Raw genomic sequence first — 7,742 nt, forward strand, 5'->3', positions numbered from 1 at the left:
GGGGCAACCCAGGCATTGCTGGCATCGGAGGAGCCATTCGGAACCATGAAGGAGATATCATCCACATCTACTGCAGGGCGCTAGGAGTATGCACGAACAATGAAGCAGAGTTCGCCGCGCTCGAGCAAGGACTGAAGATTCTAAGAAACATGAGACGAGGAAATATCATTGTGGAGGGTGATTCTGCTTTGGCCATCTCGGTGGCTAGACGCCTGCAAGCAGGAACAAAAGCCAACAAGGCCACCAAGCATTGGAGGCTAGCTAAGGCAACTGAAAGCATAGAGGAGATGATAGTAGATTTGAGAGGCATAGTCTTCCAATCGGTGAGAAGAAAGGCTAATGGGTTGGCGGACTTCCTGGCAAACCACGGGGCTGACAATCCGAATACAATCACAAACAGTTGTTGGCCAGAGGTTACCTGCCCTATCCTCAAGGTAAAATGTGCACGGCTAGCAGCAAACGATTCAAATCAATCCTAGCCGATAATGGCTTAGACATTCGGCACCGGAGGACTGATAAATTCGGTGAAGGGTACACCTGCAACCGAGTTAACGGCATGACAGGACTCACAGGGAGATGGCTTAACCGGCGGCGGCAGGCCAGCCAAACAAGCGATCATTACAGATCGCGCCACAGAATTCAAGGCATCAGGAGAATAAATACCAGGACACTTGGACGGAAGCCGTATCAAAAGGCATCAGTGACATTTATGTTCATGGTGTATCAGTCAGGGAGGATCAAGGCTCAGAGCATGGAGAATCGGAAGGAGGGCAAACAGGGTCCGTCCGACTCCATTCGCATCCATAACAACCGCTCAGACGTACAGCACACTTGGCAAATTGATAAATGGCTCATGCGCAACCACACTCATTCTAAGTCGACCGGCATCAGCCTCGCGTGTGTGGACCACAACCGAATTGATTGCAACAGTACTCCTACCTATAGCAGGTTCCAGACCGAATTCAGGAGGATCAACATCCGAAAAAGCTATAAAGCAGCGGGCTTTTACTTTGTTTTCACCACTGTGTCTTTTTATAGTGTAGAATTAGTTTCAGTGACCGAGAGGAAATTTGGCTGGAAGAAGCATAGAGAGTTCAGGATGGAAGCTAGTGGATGCCGCTGTGATGCAGCAAATCAGGACCTGCTTGATGCGAAGCAGGGATATGAAACCCGTGCTGCCGCTAGGAACAAGCGTAAGGTAGCGGAGCTGGAAGCTAAGGTCAAGCAAGCGGAGGAAGGGCGCACGGAGGAGGAGATTGCAGCGGAGGTTAATTGGCTGAGGGACCCGGGAACACCTTCGAAAAGGGCCACTCAATTCGTCAGGACGAAGGCCGAAAGTTGGCGCACCAAAATGCTCATAGCCAAAGCCCTGGAAACTGTGGAGAATGAGAAGCAGCACATGGCAACTGAAGTGAACCTCACGGAGGAACAGATGGGGAAGATCATCAACTATAACAACTCTCTGGAAGGGCGGATCAACATAGTTCATGAAGCCGTTCAAATTGTCAACAGGAAGCTCACCCTCCTCATCCAGATTCTGAGAGACACGGTCAATACTGCTCCCGGAGCCTCGCAGCCTGCCAAAACAGAGGCACAGGATAATGAATCCATAGAAGCAATGCAAGCCAGGATGGATACTCATATGCGGCAGATGGGGCTGGATACCATAAGCCAGATGGGAAAATTCATCTAGCTTTGCTCCCGGTGTGGCTCTCTTCGGCTTTATATATGTCTCTGTATCAGTTTGTCTATGTAATTGTCATGTTATGTACTGTCTTAGTTGTGTCGGATGATAGGAACAAGCTCAGGTCGAGCCACCCTGCGAGGTGTGCTGTTTACAGTCTTGTTTTGGTGAATTCTCTGAGCAGATGTTTAGATATGGTTCACTGTGATTCCCTGCTTTCGATCCGCCATAGCGGATTTTTTGTACTATATTTTGTTATATAATATAATCTCCTGACTTACACAAAAAAAAAAAACTTTAACATTTGAGCCCACGGGGCTTTGGATTGATGGTGAATGGTTGCACTGTTAAGGCACTCCTTGCGATAGGTCACTGGTTCAAATCCCTCGTGGGTACTTAGGTTAGTCTAAAAAAATACCCTAAATTAAAAAAAAAAAAAAAAAAAAAAAAAAAAGTGTTATGAAGGTGCAATTAGTTGGAGGGGTGGTGTATATTAATGCAGGAAGCAACAATAAAAACTAGAAAATTAGTTAAGGTTGTAAAGAAAACCAACTAAATTGAATTACATAGAGCGTTTAATCTGCCAAAAGATTATATATATATATATATATATATATATATATATATATATATATATATATATATATATATATATATATAATTATATAATTATATAATAAAAGAAAATAAAGTGATATATATTAAGTGGAAGTAAGAGAAGTAAAGAAAAAAATGAATTATTTAATCAAAGAATATAAAGGAGTTTTGAAGTATAAAATGGAGAATTAAAAAATGACATAATAGAGAATCTTCTATAAGGCTTTTCCAATAGCACATTGTAGACTAATTACATTAAAGGGGAATATCTAAGGAAAATCAATTAATTAGCAAACTAATTATTAATTCCAGAATCAAATAGAGAAGGAAAGGAAGATATTTATCATTATTTATTAATATATTAGTTCATCTATAAACTCAAAAATTAATTTATCCTTCGTTTAAATTAAATTTTATAACAACTTAAAAACTTCATAATCATTAAATTATTATATATTGACATCTCATTATATATCAAAATCTACATATGCATATTCAACACATTTCTTCATTATTTTATTCCAATACCTACACATTCACAATATTTCATCATTAGTTTATCTCAATATCTAGTTATATTTTATATTATATTTGAAGTAATTTTATAATTACATAATTTATATGCTACAAATCATTTTATTATAAAATAAATTATGAGAAAATAATGAAATTTAGCTATGTGTAAATAATGAAAATAATGAAATTTACCTATGTGTGGATTAAGAAAGAATGCTTTCAAGATAGGTACAAAAATATACAATAATATGGCTTGTAATAATTGGTACAATGAAAAATATAAGTCCACAAAAAATTTCAATTGAAATGAGGAGATTCATAAAATGAGTGAATGCCAAAAAACTCATGCATACTGGGAATAATCCTTAAAAAGAATACAAATTAATTGGCACTCTAAATTTTCATGCTAAAAGAATGTGAGTATAGCTACATTCAAAGTTTATTGTTGGGAAAAAATTAAAGATTAAATGATAACATATGTTTTCTAGCTTAATAAGAAAGAGATTAAGGCAAATTTCTCCTCTCTAACTAAATGTATAATAGGTTATTTTACAAGGAGATTTAAAGAACTGTTAAACATGTTGTTAAGAGAAAACATCCTTTATCTTCCCAAGTTAATTTTTAAATTGCCAACACATGTTATTTAGAATTAGACACATGTTAACAATGGTTTGAAATGGATGATCATCTTATTCGGAAATACACCTTTCCACTACTATGCCAAGTGTATGTGTAAGGTGCGTGTTACATTTTGTAGTCTTCGCATTATGGTTAATCCTGATAGCTGTCAATGAACAAATGGCATGGTAAATTTATAATGGAGCTTTGTAAAAAAATTAATTTAAACAATGTTTAATCATGCGATTTAGATATGCACAGAAGTTAGTGGGGTGAATTCAATCCATTGAAATTGTGGCAACGACCAAAATATACTAGTATCTTTAAATTCAAACCATCCAATCAATTTTTTAATTAATAAAATCATTCACGTGCCCACCTCGCCTATAAACGTAATTATCTAGAACCCTACATGAAAAACTCAACCTGAAATCTTAGGAAGTCTAGCCAAAAAACGTCTGAGTTCGATTCTCGCACTGTATATGCATGCTGAGAAAAATGCGAAATGAGATCACACACTTTGAAATCTTAGGAAGTCTAGCAAAAAAACGTCTGAGTTCGATTCTCGCACTGTATATGCATGCTGAGAAAAATGCGAAATGAGATCACACACTTAGCCATATGGATGGTTGGATTCTAAGACAAACTAGTTAAAAAAAAAGGGGTAAAGATTATACACAGAATTAGTTGATAAAAAAAAGGGTAAAAATTATACACATAATTAGTTGGTCGACTGTAGACAAACAAAGACATAAGGTGCTAACTGCCAGGAAGAGACGGTAATAGTCAACACCGTGTGCAAAAATATGGAAGCAAATCTGTATGGGTTAATTCTAGTTAGGATTAAGGCTAAAACGAACATTGAAAGCCGATTTGCACTAATACTAACGAGCGAAGAGGTCTAATAACATTGCTCTCTTACGATAAATAAACTGAAACGAATTTTGATAAATGCAAAATTGTTAAATAGCATATTAAGGGATTCTTTGTTAAAAGAGAGAGAGAGTAACTTGGATGGAGTTCGGGTCGTGTGGGAAAACTGGTAAGGGTCCAATTTAGTTTCCGGGACAAGCCGGACGAAGCCAACAAGTCACAATCAATTCTGAACCCAATAAAAAAATATAGGACTGAGAAAGGGCTACCTTTGCACGGGAAATTTATTGTGCCGATCTAGACTAACAACTTATGGGAGAATTTTCTTCCCCACAAATTTAATCATTCAAGGAATTCTGAAATAACAATTGAACGTGGTGTACCAAAAAATAAAAAAAATATGCTACGTAATTTTATTCACAAAGCATTTCCATAAGAACATCTCAGAAATAGTCAATTGCTATCATAGTACCAAAGTGGCAAGTAAATCCATAATTTATACATAAAAATTCTAAGGTAAACTTAAAAGCCCTATATAACTTAATGTTAACCTAAAAGCTCTTTATTAAGCTTTAGATATTGAGTGATTTCATTTTTATGATTGTATTGTTATGTAGCCTAGAACCCTTCATGGTAACACTTTCCCTTTGTCTTATATATATATATATATAGAGGATAAATTCTCTTAAGATCATCAGAGATTGTCTTGTCATTGTATTTATTGTAAAAATAGGTTTCCCCCTTGAATTGGATTGTAATTATTGGTTTTTTATCATTTTTAAGGTGCAAGAATCATAACATTCTGAGCATATGCTTTCCATCTGATATCAAAAATAGGTGATTCAAGTTGAGCAGGAAACTAAATTCCAAGGGATATCTCCCTTAATTTTTTTTTTTGAAAATTCCCTCATTTAGTCACTCAAATTTTCATTGTCCCAACTTTGTTTTAAAGAGGGTTTTCAAATCAATTCACTACAAAATTTAAAAAGTTATTGATTTCTCCTAAATTATGATATGGGTATATGAAATTTATGGTTAATATGTTTATTATGATGTTAATAGTTCATTTCCCAAAAATATATAATATTTATCTCGTAAATATTATGACATGGCCTTTAGGAAATTGTAGTAATTTTAATTTTGTTTTAGCAATTTGTCTATTCAAATTAGAAATTACCATGCTTTAAGTTCCTACCTTGAACTCTACTTATTCTTTTTCCTTTAGATGCATGTTTCTTCAATTGTTATTGGATGAGGTGGTTATTATTGCACCACAAATGGAAATAATTGAGTAATATTTATAAAAAAAACTCCTTGCTACCCAAGAGTTTATTTGTCAAAAACATAAATGAAAAAACTATTGGAAAGAGAATAAGACTATCTATTCTTTGATACTTCTGACATCTCCTCAACCATGGTGCGAAAAATGTCAGTAAATTTATATGTATAAATCCAATTTCATTTGATCATCAATCTAAGTTATGTAAGCTTGTGAGAAGTAGACATTGTATATGTAAAATCATATCATGAATGATTCCTATGCTATGAAATGCCTCTATAATTTAATGTTCCAAGAAATTTGCTTACAATAAAATCCAACTAGACAAAAACTAAAATTCTACAAAGGTTTATTTGATCACTAAGCTTATATTTACAAGAGCACTTTATGGGCACTAATCATAGCCCTTTTCATGTATTGAGGCATTCAACTAGTTCTATGACACCATAAGAAACACTTTTGTTCTTAAACCTTCAGTGTCTAACATTTTTTAAACACTTGTGTAGTTAAAGGATAGAATCCAACAAGAGATAAATTCAAATGATATAGAGGCTTATTTATTCAATGGGCTTATGTTTACAAGAGCAATTTATGGATACTAATCATGATCTTCTATTTGGACCAAAATTAGTCCAAAAACTATGTGATACTTTGATAAGCAGCCTTCAATATTCAATATCTAACTTTGGTAGAGTATCCAAACTTTATCAATTAAAGTAATGAAATTCAAGAATTTAAATGATAGAAATTTAAGTGTTGATATCTAAAGAAAAGAGAGAAATTTAAATACATTTATTTTAAATATTAAATCTAAGAAAAAAATGAGTTACGAGGAAAAATAAAAAGGAATCCTTCCTATTAAATCTCACTATAAAGAGATCTTACAACATTACTACAATACATAAAATCCTTAGAATAGCATTGCCTTTTTGTTAAAGAACTATTAATAGAACTAAAAAATGAAAAAAAAATAATCTCCAAGATATTCTATTAATATAAATAAAAAATGATAAACTATGTGAACATAAACAATATCGAGCCCTGGTGTACAAGCACAAGCTCAATAACATAGACAATCATAGACTTCCTAAGCTAGCTTTAAATTCCAGCCAAAACCACCTAAGACTTAACCGAGGATGGCATAAGGACACAAGAGCCTGGTTAAACTATTGGGAGATCAATGAGAATGATGCTCTGCAAAACATAAATAACATTAAAGATATTGTTACTTCTAAGTTCAAAGAAAAATTGTGGTGTGAGAAAGATTTAGCGTCTAAAAGAAAATTAAGTTATTATAAGAGGGTCATCAACCCCACCCTTGAAGATCAAAAGTATCTCTCTATTTTAACTAGCTCAAAGAAGAAAATTAATATAGCAAAGATTAGAACGAATTCTCATGAGCTCCATGGTGAAACTGGCCGTTGGGTAGTCCCTAAAACGCCATGGATAGAAAGGATCTGCCATATTTGTGAGAATAGGAGCATCGAGGATGAAAACCACTTCCTCTTAGAGTGCCCTGCATACAACCACATTAGATCTCAATTTTACAACCTTTGTCACAATACTGACCTTCCTAGCCTTTTACAATGCCAAAACTATAGTGAACTCGGGAGGCTTCTCTCCAAGCTTTTGGAGCATAGGAATAAAATCTTAAATCAAAATAAATAATTTGTCTTTTTAGGTCTGATAGATCATTATTTGGTCTGAGTGGACGTTAACCATCATCATCATTAAATTTCACTGTAAAGAGATCTTACAACATTGCTACTTCAATATATAAAATCCTTAGAATAACATTGCCTTTTTGTTAAAGAACTATTAATAAAACTAAATAATGAAAAACAATTAATCTCCAAAATATACTATTAATATAACAAAAGAATGACAAACTATGTGAACTTAAAAACTATGAACAAAATTTTGATGTACACTTGTACAATCCTGATTGAAATGAAGAAAAAACTATAAACTAGATTAGAAAATATGATAAACCATAATTAATTTAAATCCATAAATCTCTAATGGTTCCTACCATTTACTAATAAATAAAATCTAATAAACAACTAGATAATAATAATAAGGTTTTCCTAATAATTCAAAACTCTGCAACATTAACAATAACCCATAGATATTGATCATCGTAACTCTTGCTCAGATGTTATTTAAATAAATATA

Source organism: Pinus tabuliformis, chromosome 9 (assembly GCF_031772625.1).
Source record: "Pinus tabuliformis cultivar Carrire ecotype Pingquan chromosome 9, CPIR1, whole genome shotgun sequence".
NCBI lineage: Eukaryota > Viridiplantae > Streptophyta > Pinopsida > Pinales > Pinaceae > Pinus > Pinus tabuliformis.